The following is a 20,442-nucleotide window of genomic DNA, read 5'->3' on the forward strand; positions in this document are numbered from 1 at the left end:
AACATTACGTAGGAAATCAGCATACATCGATAAAATGGGGGCCAATTATCCTTCTCCCATAATGCCGCACCATACATTAACCCGCCAAGCTCGCTGATGTTCCACTTGTCGCAGCCATCGTGGATTTTTCGTTGCCCAATAGTGCATATTATGCCGGTTTACGTTACCGCTGTTGGTGAATGACGCTTCGTCGCTAAATAGAACGCGTGCAAAGAATCTGTCACCGTCCCGTAATTTCTCTTGTGCCCAGTGACAGAACTGTACACGACGTTCAAAGTCGTCGCCATGCAATTCCTGGTGCATAGAAATATGGTACGGGTGCAGGCGATGTTGATGTAGCATTCTCAACACCGACGTCTTTGAGATTCCCGATTCTCGCGCAATTTGTCTGGTACTGATGTGCGGATTAGCCGCGACAGGAGCTAAAATACCTACTTGGGCATCATCATTTGTTTCACGTCGTGGTTGACGTTTCACATGTATGTAACCACCCGGTGAACGGTCCAGAACTTGGATGATGTCGTCCAGGATACCGAGCAACATACATAGCACACGCCCGTTGGGCATTTTGATCACAATAGCCATTCATCAAAACGATATCGACCTTTTCCGCAATTGGTAAGCGGTCCATTTTAACACGGGTAGTGTATCACGAACCAAATACCGCACTGTTGGAATGTTACGTGATACCACGTAGCTATACGTTTGTGACTATTATAGCGCCATCTGTCAGAAAGCGAAAAAAGTGGTCCAACTAAAACATTCATATTTCTTTACGTACTACACGAATATGTAAATAAAAAAATGGGGGTTCCTATTTTAAAAAACGCAGTTGATATCCGTTTGACCTATGACAGCACCATATAGCGGGCCAACCATAGCGCCATCTGGTTTTCCCCTTCAAGCTACAGGAGTTTCGTTCTTTGTAGTTTTTTCGTTTGATGCTTATTTCGTGAGATATTTGGCCCGGTCACTATGAATGGACCACCCTGTATATGTGCGCCTTGATGGTGAACCTGATACCTTCAGTGAGGATGCAGTTCACATAGTCTGACACCTGGCAGGCATTAGCGAACTGCTGCGCGCCATGAGGCGAATGCACGTGGACGTTAAATATGTAGTGTGCGACAAGTAGAGAATTACGGCTGAGTGCGAAGCGTGCTTGGATAGCCAAATTGCTTAAGGCGGCCTCTCGAAAAAAGTGGAGACTTCCTGTTTGAGTCGCAGCACACATTTTCACTTCTCGCCGTTGAATTTCTTTCCATGCCCAATGGGAGCTGTCAGAAAATATCTCTTTCATCATTTACTTGTGTCAGAAAAATGTACATGTGATTAAGAGTGACAAAATGTTTGATTTGCAGACATCGCGGTCAAATTTGACATCGCGTCTCTTTTCATTGTAGTACCACTGAAGGAGGCACTTGAAATGCTAGGCAAGAAGTTTGACTACGAAATATCGAGTCCATTGGTCCGAAAGGAATGCAAAAAAATATGAAATTAAATCACACATGATGAGAATTATTGTAGTTTCTCCAACTGCCTCGAAGAAATGTCTTTACTCCTTGCACAATCATTTTGAAATCGCTTACCTATTCCTTGCACAATCATTTGCAAGTTCCTTACCTACTTGCCTTTACCTTTGATGGCAATCGCATTCATACTCGCTGTGGTGTGCAAGGGGTAGGTCAACTCCCTCCTTCTGAGAAGACTCAATATAAAAAATATTTATTGTTGTTAGGCGTGACTGGATGTTATCGGATCACGCAAAGCTATTACGTTTCAGTCTTCGGGATTTCCAGGAAGCTCTCATTCTGTATCTTTTTTCAGTTCGATTTGTCCCTGGTTCTGGAATTGGCTTCATCCTGTGGCAGTAGTGCGTATTTGGTACTTTTTTGTCTGTAAAAGTTCCTGATGAAACTTTCTAGTTGACTTATATGAGGCTTATTTAACTCCTATTTGACTTGCTTGATCCAGGGTATGGTTTTGGGTTGTCGTGAATTAATCTTGTTTGGACCCTGTGGATGTGCCCATAAAATCTATTTTTTTATGTCTGCCATCGGATTCTATACTTTTCCGATTGTTTTTAGGCATCCGAGTCTGTACCCATCTAGATCAGTTGTGTCTAATCTTTTTGAGACCATTACCCTTGAGAGTAATCAGGTGCTATTTGGTACCACTGCCCCATCATCATCAACTTTTACCATCTCCCTGCAACATTATCAGCATTGGCCTCTAGCTAAATGTTGAAATGAAAAAGAATTTTCTTAGCACTTTTATTGTTAAAAAGATGAAAGCTAAATGGTAATGAATGCTAGTAGATATTTTATTAAACCACACACTAAAGAGTCAATGAGATAATCTGGTACTGCTTATTTCTCACATTCTTATTCTATACAAAGATGAAGCAATTCTCAGTCCATCGTGATTACTACTTGCAACTCCTTCTCAGAGAAGAAAGCAGACTGTAGGTAGACCCTTGTTGCAAAACATGCTTCCTCTGCACCACTCCTCTCCCTAGCGACATTTACTACACCTGCACACTGCAGTCACATTGGATATCAGCCAAGTTAAAATCTGTGTGCTGTACTTATTGTTTGTTAATCAGTAAATTACTGAGCTCATTACTTCTGAAGTTCCACCCAGAAATTGGAAGACTTCACGCTGCCAATACTTTGTGTGTGAGCACTGCCACTAACAGCAACAACAACAAGAATAATAATACTTGGTATGTCCTACAGCAATGTAGCCGCAATTATGTAGTCATACTGTGTTGTCAATTAGTTCGTGTATCTGTTGTTAAGTGAATAATGAACAGTGTTTGGTCTATTGCGGGAACCACCTACGAGTCGCAAAGGCATTTTCTTGAGGTATTTAAGTATACGTCACGAACATGTTGAAAAGCGCCGAAGCAGATTGCCACCGCTCTTTTCATTCCGGGAATTAGTTATTACACAAATTAACCACATTTTTAAATGAAAATTAGAATCAGTTTGATTTCCATACCAATTACATTTCATATAAATTGAAAGTGGAGCGGGGAGAAAGGAAAGGAAACGGAAGGAGCTATTGATGGCAGCTGCATCAGAGCTTTACGTGGTGTCAAAAGCGAGGAGTGAAAATGCCTCCCGGGCCCAGATTCGAAGCTGATATCTCCTGTTTACTAGGCACCTGCGTTAACTACTGCGCCACCCAGAAACAAAGTTGTTGCAGTTGTCGCGGACTATGTCACTACGTCCCTCGCCCGACCCACACTCCCACCTAGCGCCACCTGTCTACAGTGCCTCCTTATGTCCCCCATGCTCTCTACTCTCAGGTTTCCACTGGAACTCGAACATGATTGTGCATTCGCACTGAAGGTGGTGGGTTCATAGCCCCCGAGGCGACACAGTTATATGAAAACGAGGTATCTGTTCTGTTGAACATGTCACAACTGCATGCAAAATAATCGTTCAAATGGCTTTGAGCACTATGGGACTTAACATGTGAGGTCATCAATCCCCTAGAACTTAGAACTACTTAAACCTATCTAACCTAAGGACTTCACACACAGCCGGCCGCGGTTCTAGGCGCAAAGTCCGGAACCGCGCGACTGCTACGGTCGCAGGTTCGAATCCTGCCTCGGGCATTGATGTGTGTGATCTCCTTAGGTTAGTTAGGTTTAAGTAGTTCTAAGTTCTAGGGGACTGATGACCACAGCTGTTAAGTCCCATAGTGCTCAGAGCCATTTTTGAACTTCACACACATCCATACCCGAGGCAGGATTCGAACCTGCGACCGTAGCGGTCGCGCGTTTCCAGACTGTAGCGCCTGGAACCGCTCGGCCACAACGGTCGGCAACTGCATGCATCCATATAAAATTAACTTTCAGGTTTAATCTGATCGAAATTGGGAAGACGGCGGAAACACTCGTTTATTTTCAATAGCAATACAACAACACTGATTGCGTAGGTGATTATCCACCTAGACACGTGCAGATATTCTATTGCATGTAGTGGGTATGGGTTAAGGTGGTTTCTAAGAGCTGTGACAGCCGCACAGATGCAAGGTCAGTTCAATAGCAGAACCATTCTGAACGCCACTGGATTGCATCTGTCTCTGATGCCGGAAATATTGAGGGGGGGGGGGAGGGGCGGTTGGATGGATGCTGTAGACAGCAGTGCGTTGCGCTCAGTTGGCATTCTGGAGAGACTTGGTCCGCCAGGTTAAGTCTGCAATATTTTCTTGGCAAGAACGTGAGCGAAAAATTTCCCTGGTGGATAGAGGAATTGGTAAATAACATGGCCAGTTTTTTGGGCCATTGTCAAGACAGAATTTTCTAGGGAAGATACCGATCTAGAAAGTTCCATAGAAGACAAGGACAGTCCCTAGGACGGTCATACATTTCGACTGCCCATTCGGCATCTAGCCCAATATTTTTACCTTACATTTTGTTTTTGCTCTTTTTACGCTCCCATGGTAGAAAACAGCGTACAAAAGGCGCCAAATATGACGTCAGGATTGGATGCAGTATTGTGACACAAAATCATACACATAAGGTCTTTGAAAAAGTCATTAATTGGTTTTCTGCAAATGGGCTTGCTCTAAACTTTGAAAAAACACAGTACATCCAATTTTCTACTTCAAAGAGTAGAGTTCCTTCAATAAATATAACACATCAACAGAAGTCAGTAGACAGGGTAGGGCATATTAAGTTTTTGGGTGTACATATAGATGAGAATCTTAATTGGAGAATTCATATTTTGGATCTCCTAAAGCGACTGGGTTCAGGAGCTTTTGCGATCAGAATAATTGCCAATTTTGAGGATATAGAAATTAGTAAGCTAACATACTTTGCATATGAAACTTCCTGGCAGATTAAAACTGTGTGCCCGACCGAGACTCGAACTCGGGAGCTTTGCCTTTCGCGGGCAAGAGCACTTGCCCGCGAAAGGCAAAGGTCTCGAGTTCTAGTCTCGGTCGGGCACACAGTTTTAATCTGCCGGGAAGTTTCATATCAGCGCACACTCCACTGCAGAGTGACAATCTCATTCTGGATACTTTGCATACTTTCACTCTCTGATGTCATACGGAATAATATTTTGGGGTAACATTTAGACAAAAAGTATTCACTGCTCAAAAGAAAGTGATTAGAACAATGTGTGGGGTTCATAGTCGCATATCTTGTAGGCATCTTTTTAAAAGAGTGGGAATTCTTACAACAGCCTCACAGTACATCTAATCACTAATGAAATTTGTTCTCAACAACATGGACCAGTTTAAAAACAACAGTGATATTGATGATTATAATACCAGAAAAAAGAAAGACTTACGCTATCCTTTGCTCAACCTATCTTTGGCACAGGAAGTCATAAAATATGTTGCTATAAAAATTTTCAACAAATTGCCAGATGAAATAAGGTGTCTGACAGACAGCAGTAATAGTTTCAAAAATAAATTGAAATCATATCTCTTTGACAACTTTTTCTATACCATAGATGAATTCTTCAATAGGAATAAATAAGTCTATAAATATAGTATATGTATTTTGTGCCATTTAAGGGAATGGGGTAAATAATAGAAATGTTAATGTTTAACTCTGTACTGTAATATATATATATATATATATATATATATATATATATATATATATATATATTGTTTCATATACGCATTTCTTGTGCACTGGACACGCTCCACATCATAACGGCTAAGGTACCGTGCGATTGATCAATGGAACACGCAACTAACTGACTAACTAACTGACATGAAGTTTTTGGACTCAAGCTTGTGGTAGCGGGGTATCAGTACACTTGATTGGAAAGACCTCATTTTTCCTACGGTGGTGGGAGTTCAACCACGTCTGCTTCATTTTTTCATTGCCAGAACAAAAATGTTATTTCTGATTGGCAATCGCTGCTTGAGACGCGGGAAACGTACGCAGAACTGACAAGTTCTGCGCTTTTAACTTTCCGTCGGATTTCGTTCTGAGTTGAGCGACTTCAGACTCCGTTTGCCGACGGGACCCCTCGGCCTCTCTTGGCAACAGAGTCACTTCGCTTCTTACACCCGGTAGAGACACTTCGGGTTTCCCAAGCACCTGGGACGCTTTGTGATCACGTTGCTCTCCAGGCGGAGACTTCGCCATCAGACCCCTGGATCAGAGCTCGTCTGAGCGGGATGCATCGGCGGCGCTCACACAGCCGCGCTTAGCGAGATATCGACGCCTCCCGCAGCTGGCGCGTTCACATTCCAACGATGGTCAGATTTTCGGGCAGCACCGGCGGTATACGTCGCGATGAATTTAATAAGCTTCAATAATTTCACAGGTGGGCTCTACCTAGACACTGGGACTGCACAGTTGCAGAACTTCATTTGTATTCCGAGCATGAATGCAAATCACTACTATCGAGTCGCGGAATTCAACCAGTTAAAATTTAATATGTAAGAGAGCTGAACATAGCATTGCGTGCTTCCCTTCCTGAATTCTGGCAACCGTAAGTCACTCCAATTTTACCTTTTTTCGTGTTCATCAATATTTTCGTTTCATCTGGATTAAATTTTACTGAATTACTTGGCCATGTTTTAGCGAAACCAACTTGTGCTAATAAACTCAGGAATTGATCCTATCACTGAATACCTAGTCATCCTTGTGCATAATTAAGAGAGCCCTCTTATCCATTGATGGGCCCAACAATAGCGTTCATTAACTTCGTTATGCACAGTTTAATTAGCGTGGTTCATTGGGGGAGGGATATAAATAGATAACTAACTAATACTATTTCTGGTTCTCTTTAATAACGAAGGGGTTTCACAACGTCCCAATTTTACTGTCATAGATGAACGGTATGAAATGTACCCGCCAGGTCAGCCGAGCGCGCTAACGCGCTGCTTCCTGGACTCGGGTAAGCACGCCGGCCCCGGGTCGAATCGGCCCGGCGGATTAACGACGAGGGCCGGTGTGCCAGCCAGCCTGGATGTGGTTTTCAGGCGGTTTTCCACATCCTCCTAGGTGAATACTGGGCTGGTCCCCACGTACCGCGTCAGTTGCACGGCTTGCAGACATCTGAACACTTTCGCACTATTCCATGGATTACACTAGTCGCAGACAGTTGGGGTACACTAATTCCTTCCCAGGGGATATGGGGTGGCGGCAAGAAGGGCATCCGGCCACCCCTTCAACTAACATTGCCACATCCGATTAACCATGTCGACTCTGCGTATCCGCGGGAAAAACGGCACAAGCAAAAGAAAGAAAGAAAGAAGAAGATGAACGGTATAAAATACAAAGAAAGTGTTTAGCGAGTGGACTATGTGAGGAAGGTGATGATTACACATTCTTTTCACAATTTGTAATTTCCATCACATTTCGTTACGCGTTAAGGATAATATTTGAAAAAAAATGTAATTATGGGTAACTTACACGGGCTGGGCAAAAAAATATTGTCACAGAAGACGTTGCCTGGACGGTCCTGAGTTCAAAACTCACCTGGAAAGTAAAATTTTAATTTCTGTATTCTGTTCGAGTACATCTAGAAGTAATTATAAATGTGAAGAATCATTGTACTGGAGTGTTCTGTAGCTGTATATATACTGTATGTGTTCTGGCCGGAGGCAGTTCGCTCCACACTCTTGTATGTGCAAGTGCTGAATAAACTTTCGTTAAGTTAAGTTAGTGTTCGTCATTCATCTAATTACACTTTCTTCTGCGTGACAATATTGAAACACAGCAAGAAATTTACGCTTGAACATAATTGCTGATTCCAGCCATGCCTGCAGGTTGCGCTGTTGTATTTACCACGACTGGCACCTGTACAGTGTCTCAGTACGTTGCAAATGTCAGTGAGGGTGAGAACAGTGTCCAGTGTAGTTGCGAGAGCATTAAGTCGGAACTAAATGAATCCGAACTTGAGCAAGTTGTTGGTGCTCATATCGTAGAAGCTTCCGGTACCGAGGTAGACGAAGTGTTTGGTGTTTCAAGTGGCAACGTATCGGAAATTTATACAGCATACTGGTAAAGCAAAGAAACATCATCCGCTAAGCCACTACGAGGACGAAGAGTCTTCAGTGATCGTGATGGACAGTCACTGAAGAAGACTGTGACGGAAAATAAGGAGACGACAGGTGCAAAAGTCACCGCAGAACTGACTGTTGCACCCGCGAAACCTGTCAATACCAAAGCAACACGGAGCTCCGTAATAACAGAATTGCAGGCCGAGTTAGAATTCCCAAAACATACGTCAGTGATGCAAATACCTGTAACTCGAAAACGCGGTGCCGATGCCGTGCAACTTGGAATATAGAGCAATGGAAGGATGTCATTTGGTCTCTTGTTACACACTGATTCCAACATTCGGCCGATTGTTCGTCCCAAGAGTGAAAAATGACGGAGGTTGGGTGATGATTAAGGCAGCCATGGACACTCTGCAAGGTCGCATTTCTTCCAAGGACTGTGTGACGATTTTGGCTGATCAGGTCCATGCCATGGTAGAATACAAAATTGTTAACGCTTTCGTGGCCACTTGTTGACAAACCGCCTATTGGCTTCCGTCTCGGGTTCTTCGGCCGACGATCATCTAATGATTTCGCCAGCACGAGTGGCTGGCATTGTCATTCACCCTCCATTGTCGGTGGTAAACTCGAGCCGAGCTCCCGGCCGCAGACTATATGTACGTGGCGCGCCAACGTCCGAGGGCTTCTCCGTGGTCATTTCAGGATGTCAGAATTATCCAAGATCCATAAGAACAACATTCCACTGAGACCGATTGTTAGCGCTCCTGGCTCACCGTCGTATAAACTGGCAAAGCACTTGGCCTCTCTGCTCCAGCCACGCGTGGGGAAGACCGACACATACATAAAGGACTCAGGACATTTCATTGAGAAGCTGAAGAAACTGAAACTTGCACCAAACGACATCCTGGTCAGCTTTGATGTTGTTTCGTTGTTTACGAAAGTGTCACTCAGAGACGGTCTGGAGCACATAGGTTCCATTTTCCCGCAAGACATCAAAAGACTCTTCCATGCATGTCTCACCACGAGCTACTTCACGTGGAATGGCGATTTCTACGAACAGCTGGAAGGCGTTGCCATGGGTGGTCCTCTCAGTCCAGTGGTGGCCAACTTCTTCATGGAACAATCCGAAACACAGGCACTGGACTTGGGGACTTGCGAACCTAAGGTGTGGTACAGATGCGTCGATGATACTTCCGTGGTGTGAGGCCATAGTGAAGAACAGCTCGATGACTTCCTAAGCCACTTGAACAGCCTCCATAACAGCATAAAATTTACCATGGAAGTAGAAAAGGACAAGAAACTGGCATTTTTACAGGGTGTTTCAAAAATGACCGGTATATTTGAAACGGTAATAAAAACTAAACGAGCAGCGATAGAAATACACCGTTTGTTGCAATATGCTTGGGACAACAGTACATTTTCAGGCAGACAAACTTTCGAAATTGCAGTAGTTACAATTGTCAACAACAGATGGCGCTGCGGTCTGGGAAACTCTATAGTACGATATTTTCCACATATCCACCATGCGTAGCAATAATATGGCGTAGTCTCTGAATGAAATTACCCGAAACCTTTGACAACGTGTCTGGCGGAATGGCTTCACATGCAGATGAGATGTACTGCTTCAGCTGTTCAATTGTTTCTGGATTCTGGCGGTACACCTGGTCTTTCAAGTGTCCCCACAGAAAGAAGTCACAGGGGTTCATGTCTGGCGAATAGGGAGGCCAATCCACGCCGCCTCCTGTATGTTTCGGATAGCCCAAAGCAATCACACGATCATCGAAATATTCATTCAGGAAATTAAAGACGTCGGCCGTGCGATGTGGCCGGGCACCATCTTGCATAAACCACGAGGTGTTCGCAGTGTCGTCTAAGGCAGTTTGTAACGCCACAAATTCACGAAGAATGTCCAGATAGCGTGATGCAGTAATCATTTCGGATCTGAAAAATGGGCCAATGATTCCTTTGGAAGAAATGGCGGCCCAGACCAGTACTTTTTGAGGATGCAGGGACGATGGGACTGCAACATGGGGCTTTTCGGTTCCCCATATGCGCCAGTTCTGTTTATTGACGAAGCCGTCCAGGTAAAAATAAGCTTCGTCAGTAAACCAAATGCTGCCCACATGCATATCGCCGTCATCAATCCTGTGCACTATATCGTTAGCGAATGTCTCTCGTGCAGCAATGGTAGCGGCGCTGAGGGGTTGCCGCGTTTGAATTTTGTATGGATAGAGGTGTAAACTCTGGCGCATGAGACGATACGTGGACGTTGGCGTCATTTGGACCGCAGCTGCAACACGACGAACGGAAACCCGAGGCCGCTGTTGGATCACCTGCTGCACTAGCTGCGCGTTGCCCTCTGTGGTTGCCGTATGCGGTCGCCCTACCTTTCCAGCACGTTCATCCGTCACGTTCCCAGTCCGTTGAAATTTTTCAAACAGATCCTTTATTGTATCGCTTTTCGGTCCTTTGGTTACATTAAACCACCGTTGAAAACTTCGTCTTGTTGCAACAACACTGTATTCTAGGCGGTGGAATTCCAACACCAGAAAAATCCTCTGTTCTTAGGAATAAACCATGTTGTCCACAGCACACTTGCACCTTGTGAACAGCACACGCTTACAGCAGAAAGACGACATACAGAACGGCGCACCCGCAGACTGCGTTGTCTTCTATATCTTTCACATCACTTGCAGCGCCATCTGTTGTTGAAAATTGTAACTACTGTAATTTCGAAAGTTTGTCCGCCTGAAAATGTGCTGTTGTCCCAAGCATATTGCAACAAACGGTGTATTTCTATCGCTGCTCGTTTAGTTTTTATTGCCGTTTCAAATATACCGGTCATTTTTGAAACACCCTGTAGATGCGCTGGTCACAAGGGACGGCGAAAACTTGGGACACAGCGTGTATCGAAAACCGACACACACGGCCCGTTACCTGCACAAACTATCAAACCACCACCCGAGCCAGAAAAGAGGCATGGTTAATACGCTCGTAACGCGAGCAGGACGAATATGTGAGCCGCAGCGCCTCAGACGAGAAATGCAACACCTGAAAAGTGTTCTGAGGAGCAATGGGTACTCCACAAATTGTATTAGAAGTGTAACATAGCCAAACACTCGGCAAAGTAAGGAATCAGAAAAAGAAATGTCGGGTACGTTCTTTCTACCATACATTCCCAGAGGGACGGACAGAATCGGCCGTATATTGCGCAAACATGGGGTAAAGACGATTTTCAAATCTTCAAGGAAGATCAAAGAGTGTCTTAGATCGGCAAAGGAGAAAAGGGGCCCACTTGCAATGTCGGGAATATACCGTATACCATGCACATGCGGAATGACTAGACGATCAATTAACACCAGCATCAAAGAGCATAAGCGACATTGCAGGTTGGGGCAGGTGGAGAAATCGGCCGTGGCAGAGCACGCACTCAGTGAGACCGACCACGTAATAAAATTCGTCGACTCGGAAGTTCTGGCTGTAGAGAAGCACTATCATGCGCGCTTGTTCAGAGAAGCTGTAGAAACACAAAAACACGCGAACAGTTTCAACAAGAAAGAGGAAAGTCTTAAAGTAAACGGATCCTGGCTTCCCGTACTGCAGCGAACGACCGTCGCAGGTAGCATGAGAAGAGCCGCACCGGAAATGACCACGGAGAAGTCCTCGGACGTTGGCGCCCCAGGTACATATAGTCTGCAGCCGCGAACTCGGCTCCAGTTCACCACCGGGAATAGAGGGTGAAGCTTTGACATTGCCAGCCACTCGTGCTGGCGAAACGTCAGTAAAATCATTAGATGAACGTCGGCCGAAGAACCCGAGACGGAAGCCAATAGGCGGTTTGCCATAGTAGAATGTTTGTTCCTCAGTGGTGATACTGTTTTCAAAAAGGACAACCCCCCGTTACACAGCTCGGATCGTCAGCACAGGTTTTGTGAGCACGACGATGAACTGCCGCATTTCCCTTGGGCAACAAAGTCACCATACCTCAACCTTCTTGCGCCTTTATGGTCTGCTTTCGAGAGAAGGGTGTGTGATCGCAAACCACATCCATTATCGTTACCTCAACTTTCCACTCTTTTGCAGGGAGAACTGTATAAGATTCCCTTGACAGCCATACAGGACCTGCATTTATCCGTTTCGAGGTGAATGGAATCTGTTTTGAATACCAGCGGGTTTCCTACAGCGTATTACATACGGTAACGTATTGTGCTTGTGGTGCTTCTGTTTCGTCCACTCCCTATAAGTAATTGAGCTGTGGAAAAAATTGCTGTTTTGAGAAGCTCGCCGCAGCGCGTTGTGTGAAGCAGTCGCCCTCCGTTCCTGGCGGTGGCGCCGCTGTGGCAATCGCAGCTTTGGTGTCTCCCTCTGGTGGAAAAGGAGCAAGGTTGCCTGTTCACGTGCATTTAAGGGGCGCCAGGAGCTCGCGAGTGGCGGTTGGTCAGTCGGAGTGAGTCTGGGAGAGCCACACGTTTACCAGTTGCTGGTCTGTCTCTCGTTTGCATTTGTGCGGCAGTTAGTGTCTGTCTGTCGTCGGAGTGCTAGTATGTCAGTCCTTTGGATCAAACTTTAAAGCCGGCAAATGAGAGTCTTGCCACTCCGCCAGTAACAGAACTCAGCTAGTGGTCGCCCGGTCGTGGCTGAGTTCCTGCATCTGAGTCTGCGCGTTAGGTCGCCAGTCTGCTTGAGCTGCTCGGGCAACGGTCATTGGCGGTTGGATCGATCGGTTGGCCGGTCGCGCACTGACAAGGGAACCTCCCCATCGCACCCCCCTCGATTTAGTTATAAGTTGGCACAGTGGATAGGCCTTGAAAAACTGAACACAGATCAATTGAGAAAACAGGAAGAAGTTGTGTGGAACTGTGAAAAAATAAGCAAATATACAAACTGAGTAGTTCATGGAAAGATAGGCAACATTAAGGACACTGGGACGGCAGCAGCGCCGTGGTCTCGTGGTAACGTGAGCAGCTGCGGAACGAAAGGTCCATGGTTCAAATCTTCCATCGAGTGAAAACTTTAATTTTTTATTTTCAGTTTATGTGACAAACTCTTATGTTTTCATCACTTTTTTGGGAATGATTATTACATCCACAAGAAAACCTAAATCGGGCAAGATAGAAGAATCTTTTTACCCATTCGCCAAGTGTACAAGTTAGGTGGGTCGACAACATATTCCTGTTCAAAAATGGCTCTGAGCACTATGGGACTTAACATCTGTGGTCATCAGTCCCCTAGAACTTAGAACTACTTAAACCTAACTAACCTAAGGACATCACACAACACCCAGCCATCACGAGGCAGAGAAAATCCCTGACCCCGCCGGGAATCGAACCCGGGAACCTGGGCGTGGGAAGCGAGAACGCTACCGCACGACCACGAGATGCGGGCAACATATTCCTGTCATGTGACGCACATGCCGTCACCAGTGTCGTATAGAATATATCAGATGTGTTTTCCTGTGGAGGAATCGGTTGACCTATGACCTTGCGATCAAATGTTTTCGGTTCCGATTGGAGAGGCACGTCCTTTCGTCTACTAATCGCACGGTTATGCGATGCGGTCGCAAAACACAGACACTAAACTTATTACAGTGAACAGAGACGTCAATGAACGAACGGACAGATAATAACTATGCAAAATTAAAGAAAGTAAAATTTTCACTCGTGGGAAGACTTGAACAAAGGACCTCTCCTTCTGCAGTTGCTCACTCTACCACGGGACCACGGCGCTCTTGAGCTTACGTTCTCCTTTATGTTGCCTATGTGGCCAAGACTGACGACCAGTTTGTATATTTTGCTTATTTTTTCACAGTTCCACACAACTTCTTCCTGTTTTCTCAATTGATCTGTGTTCAGTTTATCAAGGCCTATCCACTGTGCCAAGTTATAAGTTATAACTAAATCTGAGGGGGGTGCGATGGGGAGGTTCCTTTGTGAGACACAAGATGACTTGTCCGCCTTGAGCGTCGGCGCATGTGAGGTCGTCACGTGAGTGCAGTGGGCCGCGCCGTATAGCGAGGTGTAGTGGCTTCGCGGCCGACACGAGAGCAACAGGAATCAACCCACGACATCGGGCTGGCCGGTGCGAGCTGCGACGCCGTGAGATCGGCGCGACTTCCTGCGACCGTTGAAGCGGCTGGCAGCGGACGGTTCGGGAGAGCGTTGGGGGTGCTGCGCCAGGTCTTCGCCAGAAATCGCAGTTTATTATAGATTTGCACCAGTGTAGTCTTTCAGAGGTTGTTGTGAGCGGTCGTGACTACGGCCGTGTCAAAAAATAGCGGCAAGGTTCTCAGCCCGAAAGCTCATAATGTCAAAATTGGTTCTTTCTGCCTCTGAATAAATTGTAACTTGATATCTAGAGGGTGCTTTCTGATTATAATTTTAAATCTGTTTTTAAAAAAAGGGCTTTTAGGAATAAAATTTCAATTTGTTGAAAGAAAATAATTTGTTTCCATCTGTTACCCACTGGCAACTACTTCCACGCTCACATAGTGTGATTAAATGTGTTAATGTTCTTGATGAATCGCTAGTAAATAAATTCTTAAGAAAAGGTTTTGAAAGTAAATTCACGGTTTAGTAATCACTATTTCGGTCTCATCAAATAGCAATGATAGTAATTTTCTTTTAATAAAAAATTCATTTTACCCATCAGTAGGTAACAACTCCTAGGCTGGGAATCGCTGATATAGGTTAAATTTGGAAATTTATGGTAAGGTCATATGGGACCAAACTGCTGAGGTCATCGGTCCCTAAGCTTACACACTACTTAATATAACTTAAACTAACTTACGCTAAGGACAACACACACACCCGTGCCCGGGGGGGGGGGGGGGGGGGTGCGGGTGCCACGCGAACCGTGAGAAGGCTCCCAAGACCGCGCGGTTACCCCGATCGGCGATCTGGGCTAACAATGGCGCCTAGCGAGAAGAAAGGAAGTGCACTAAATTTTAACGATGCAATACGTGAGAGCACGCCCACACGATGTTTAAGTAGTACACAGTCGAACCATTGATTTTTCCACATTTTGCTACCTACAGAGTAACCTACCAACCGTCTAAGAAAAATTGATAGAGGGGTGTAAGAAACAAGGACGGCATTCACAAGTGCTCGCCTCATGTGGAAAAGCTGCTCACACGTTCGTGCGACTCTGGACGAACTTCTTGCGGCAACTATCGATACATGGGCTGCACAATTGATCCACTGCTTCCCAGGCAACTGCAGGTTGGCAGCTTTATGATTCCGCTTTTCAAACTATATATTTTAAACATATTTTAGGTGCATAAGTACCGTAACTTTGAACCTTTAGATCTCAGTAACGGATAATGATATAGAAAAAAGTTTGAAGGTTGTCCAGTAACACCATTTTAAGAACATTTGGTAAAAATTTCGACGATTTACAATGAATAGAAATCATAGAAGTGACCTTCTTCACCACTGGTGCTAATGGTACCCAAAAAATCATGTTTTCGTGTTATCTTGATAAAGGAGACAGATTTTTGAAAATGGCTTTTCTACATGAATGTGTAAAGAACGTACAGTTAAAATTTGAGCCATTTGCCATGGTTAGTTATTTAGATAATTGCAGCCCACGGTGTAAAACCGGCTAAAACCGGTTTTTGCGTGAGTACTGTAACTCACCACTAGATTTCGGCAACGGATAGTGATATCGAAAAATACTTCGAATTCCCCCTAGCATATCATTTTAAGAACGACCTCCCATGAGTAGAAATGATATAAGTGACCATTCCCACGATTGATACTTTTCGTACCGAAAAATCATGGTTTCCAGGGTTTTCTCAAGAACTATTCGTGAACAAATGGTGCTTTTATATACATCTCGAGGTTCAGTCTAGTGCAAAAGAATCAATCGATTTTCTGAATTTGTCTGGGCTGGACGAAGTGTTTAATGTTTAAACTAGAACCCTGTGCCGTAGGGGAGCTAAGTGTGCCTATTCTTCCGATAGGCATAAAAATAGTTTCTGCGCTAAGGGATATCCAAAACATTTGATCCCTTATCTCTGTGATCAAAAAATCCTCGATATGACCACCTGAAAAACTGCATTTTCGCGTACGGATTTTTGGAACATACTGGTACCGTGCAAAATCGTGTACGGTCAGATTGTGTACCAGATTCAGTGAATACTTTTGTCGAGCTTAGGTGAACTACGCGTTTACTCACTGCCACCACCTGAAAAGCTAATTTTATCTATACATGCAATCTGCAACCACTGTGAAGTGCATGTCCAAGGATACGTCCCATTGTACCGTAAATTCACGGGGGTAGTAGTATATTCCAAGTTTCCTGACTTAATACTGGTTCTTGAAATTTTCTGAGTAGGCTTTCGTGGAAATAATGGCATCTGTCTTCTAGCATCGGCCAATCCAGGTTTTTCAGTATTTCCTTGATGCCCTCGTGTGGGTCGTTTTTGGTTGACCATTCTTGCTCTCCTTATTTGTGTACGGTCAGCGTCACCTGTTAGACTTACTTGGCATGGGTCCCATACACTTATTCGATATTCTAAGATGGATCGCAGGAGTAGTCTATAACTGCGTTTTCAACTTTCCTATCAATGAACCAAAATGTGCTCCCTGCTTTACCTACGACTGACCCTGTGTGAGCATTACATTTTATATCTCAACAAAGTGTTGCAGCAACGTATGTTGTCTGACTCATATTCTCTTTCAATGATATTGTAGTCTGTAAGGTGTCAGGCAAATCCAACACCTTCCATGAAAACCCTGACATGATAAGCAAATCCGGCAGTATGTCACATAGCTCCGAATAAATCCTGACATTGAATTAACCAAAGTAATACGATCAACGAGTGAGCAAATGGAATACCACAGACTAACACAAGAACGCCTAAATGCATGTCATACCTTCCCTCCGTGAAACAGACGCAGTTCCGAGGGAAGAAACGAGAACAGAAGCCGAGAGCAGAACCGTGTTAAGCTAGAAGGCCCTACCATAAGGGACGGATACCCACGTCGCCAGCCAACCACCAGGACCACCCCCCAGCCCATGTTAAAAGATAGAGCCCTCCAGAAGAAGAGTATAGATCTTACAATAACACTAAAAGCGCCACACCAGCTGCAAGTTTTAGCGTGAGACTTTTTCGCGTCTCTGTTACGTTGCACACGTTAAAAACATTGCCCCACCACGAAAAGTATAACGTTTCTCATTGGATAGACAGAATTTTTGTAGGCAGAACTTAACATTGAGATCCTGATTGATCAGATGAAAACACAGCCAGATAGTTTTTTTTTAAACCAACTTCGGTAAATTGTAGTAAGGAGAAGTTAGGAGAGAGTTGCTTCCGAGACGGCGAGGTGAGTGGAGCTGTGCCGCCCGCCGCCCCCTGACGAACACCGACAAGGTAATGAACGCACGCGATGCCGCATTTTTGAGCGCATAAGGCTTCACTCAGAACTGCAGAAGTCTCATCTGTTACATCCCCTTTTTACGTAATACTAGTGTCGATCGTCAATTAAATGTCGTGGTATTTACATTTGTTACGTGAAATTAAAATCTGAAACGCGATGATTTTTCTGTTATATAATTATTGAGAAGCCACATCAGCCACTGTAATTTACGACAAGTTAGATAAGTAATTAAAGATAATTGAGGGTCACTGTAGACCATTTTGATAGTTTTCTCTTTTATGAAACTTAACTTAAATCTAGATTATAGATGTGATATGGCATAGGTCATTCTTCGATCCATTGTAGAACTTGGAAACCCACTCAGGGAATATTCGTTCACATTTTTGTTGAACGCAGTTGGTTTTTATCATCCTGTACTAAAATATTTCCGTTTATCAATAGTGCAATTTATAAACAATGTTTTGTGAGTAGAATAAAATTTCCAATGGTAAACTTAACTGCTTTTTCGACGTTATTTTACCAACTAACTAAAAATAGGAAAGCCTTGAACCCCTTCCACTAAATTTAGTTAGTATTAAGATTCTTTTACAGGGAGTGCAGTGGAGCTGACGCTGAAATCATTAAGTATTTGATTATATCATCGCTGGTCTCACTGAACTCCTCTGAACTCTACATGTCATGTGTGATCTGGCGTCTCCTTACCAGCAACAGGTCCCAGGTTCAAACTAGTCAATTCCCTAAAAAACACGCTCAGAGCGTCGTTGCGCGAACGTGGTAGGGAGACACGACTTAGAACAAACAGACACCACGCAGAATGTTAGAAGTCCATCAGTGCTAAGTTTCGCAGAGTGCAAAATTTTACATTTGTGAACATTTAGGACAAGTTGCTTATCTCTGATCTACTTTATAAATATTATCTGACGGTATATTTGAGCAAGTTTCTTCTCAGGCATTACCTTTATATTTTCGGGAATTGTGACTGATGGTAATATGTGTCTTAAGTCCTAAAAGTTTGTGGAAGTACGTTGTCCTCGATGGTGAGTGTTCATCGGAGGTGACGGTATCATCTGGAGTGCCCCAGAGAAGTGTGGTAGTTCCGCTGTTGTTTTCTATGTACATAAATAATCTTTTGGATAGGGCGGATAGCAATGTGCGGCTGTTTGCTGATGATGCTGTGGTGTGCGGGAAGGTGTCGTCGTTCAGTGGCTGTAGGAGGATACAAGATGACTTGGACAGGATTTATGATTGGTGTCAAGAATGACAGCTAACTCTAAACATTATAAATTAATGCAGATGAATAGGGAAAAGAATCCCGTAATGTTTGAATACTCCATTAGTAGTGTAGCGCTTGACACAGTCACGTAGATTAAATATTTGGGCGTAACATTGCAGAGCGATATTAAGTGGGACAAGCATGTAATGGCAGTTGTGGGGAAGGCGGATAGTCGTCTTTGGTTCATTGGTAGAATTTTGGGAAGATGTTATTCATCTGTAAAGGAGACCGCTTATAAAACACCAATACGACCTATTCTTGAGCACTGCTCGAGCGTTTGGGATCCCTATCAGGTCGGATTGAGGGAGGACATAGAAGCAATTCAGAGACGGCCTGCTAGATTTGTTACTGGTACGTTTGATCATCACGCGAGTGTTACGGAAATGCTTCAGGAACTCGGGTGGGAGTCTCTGGAGGAAAGGAGGCGTTCTTTTCGTGAATCGCTACTGAGGAAATTTAGAGAACCAGCATTTGAGGCTGACTGCAGTACAATTTTACTGCCGCCAACTTATATTTCGCGGAAAGACTATAAAGATAAGATAAGAGAGATTAGGGCTCGTACAGAGGCATATAGGCAGCCATAGTTCCCTCGTTCTGTCTGGGAGTGGAACAGGGAGAGAAGACGCTAGTTGTGGTACGAGGTACCCTCCGCCACGCACCGTATAGTGGATTGCGGAGTATGTACGTAGACGTAGATGTAGATGAAGTAGTAGAAAATGTTACAAATGTATTTTCAGTTGCATGATTTCGCACTGTTCTCGTTTTCGTTTCTTCCTACACTACTCTTTCTTGTCCTGGGTAGTTATCCAGTGAGATATTTTGCTAAAACATTACCTTCACTTTTAATACATCGCATTTCACGTGTATCTATTTGTGATGCCGTCGAGGATTTCTGCTGTATATTCCCATTACATACCCTTTACTTGCTTGGAGACATTTATGAACTATGCGTAAGTACGGTCAAAGATTTTCTCCGATTCTGAGAGCGGAAACTTAGCGGTGATGTCCTCGGTCCCTTCCTCTTCTCTTTTCCGTGAATAAGGAACTGCGTGGACGCCAACTCTGAACTGAGTTGTGCTTCGGAACTAATTGCCTCCCGCCAGTAATCTTCCTTACTCGTTAATTTACGTTACATTCAAAAGGGCTGCCAACTCTACTAGAAATCAGCGAGGCAAATCAAATGAATTGGCCTGAAGCCCTTTCGAACAGTTAACCCCGGAGACTAGCTACTCTGTTTTCCTGAGACCATTCTTAGGAATGTTTTGCGTGTTCAGTTGTGTTTCGCCAAAGAAATCACAAGCACAAAAGTATATTTAATGGGAATTTAATATATTACCGCAAGCTCATGTAGTGAACTGATACCCAAAGAAATTTTGCTACGGTAAAGAAATTACAAATACGAGAGCGTGCATGAAAGTGCAAATTTTTTTATGTGAAAACTCTGAAAGCTTTTTAAATAAAACGAACGTTATTAACTTTGTACATCTTTATTCTTAATGTCTGAATATTTATTTCTCAACGTAGTGGCCCTGGCGACGAACATTTCTCCCAGCGATGGATCAGTTTGTTAATACTATCACTGACTTGGCTGACGGAGTCGCAACCTCACCTCTGCTTGCACGGCTTCATCATTATCGAAGTCAAGTACAAGAATGTGTTCTTTAAAATTTTGGAAACAGATGAAAACCGGATAGGTCCAAATCGGGACTGTATGGGGGATGATCTACACTACTGGCCATTAAAATTGCTACACCACGAAGATGACGTGCTACAGACGCCAAATTTAACCGACAGGAAGAA

This window comes from Schistocerca piceifrons, chromosome 1, assembly GCF_021461385.2.
Source record: "Schistocerca piceifrons isolate TAMUIC-IGC-003096 chromosome 1, iqSchPice1.1, whole genome shotgun sequence".
NCBI lineage: Eukaryota > Metazoa > Arthropoda > Insecta > Orthoptera > Acrididae > Schistocerca > Schistocerca piceifrons.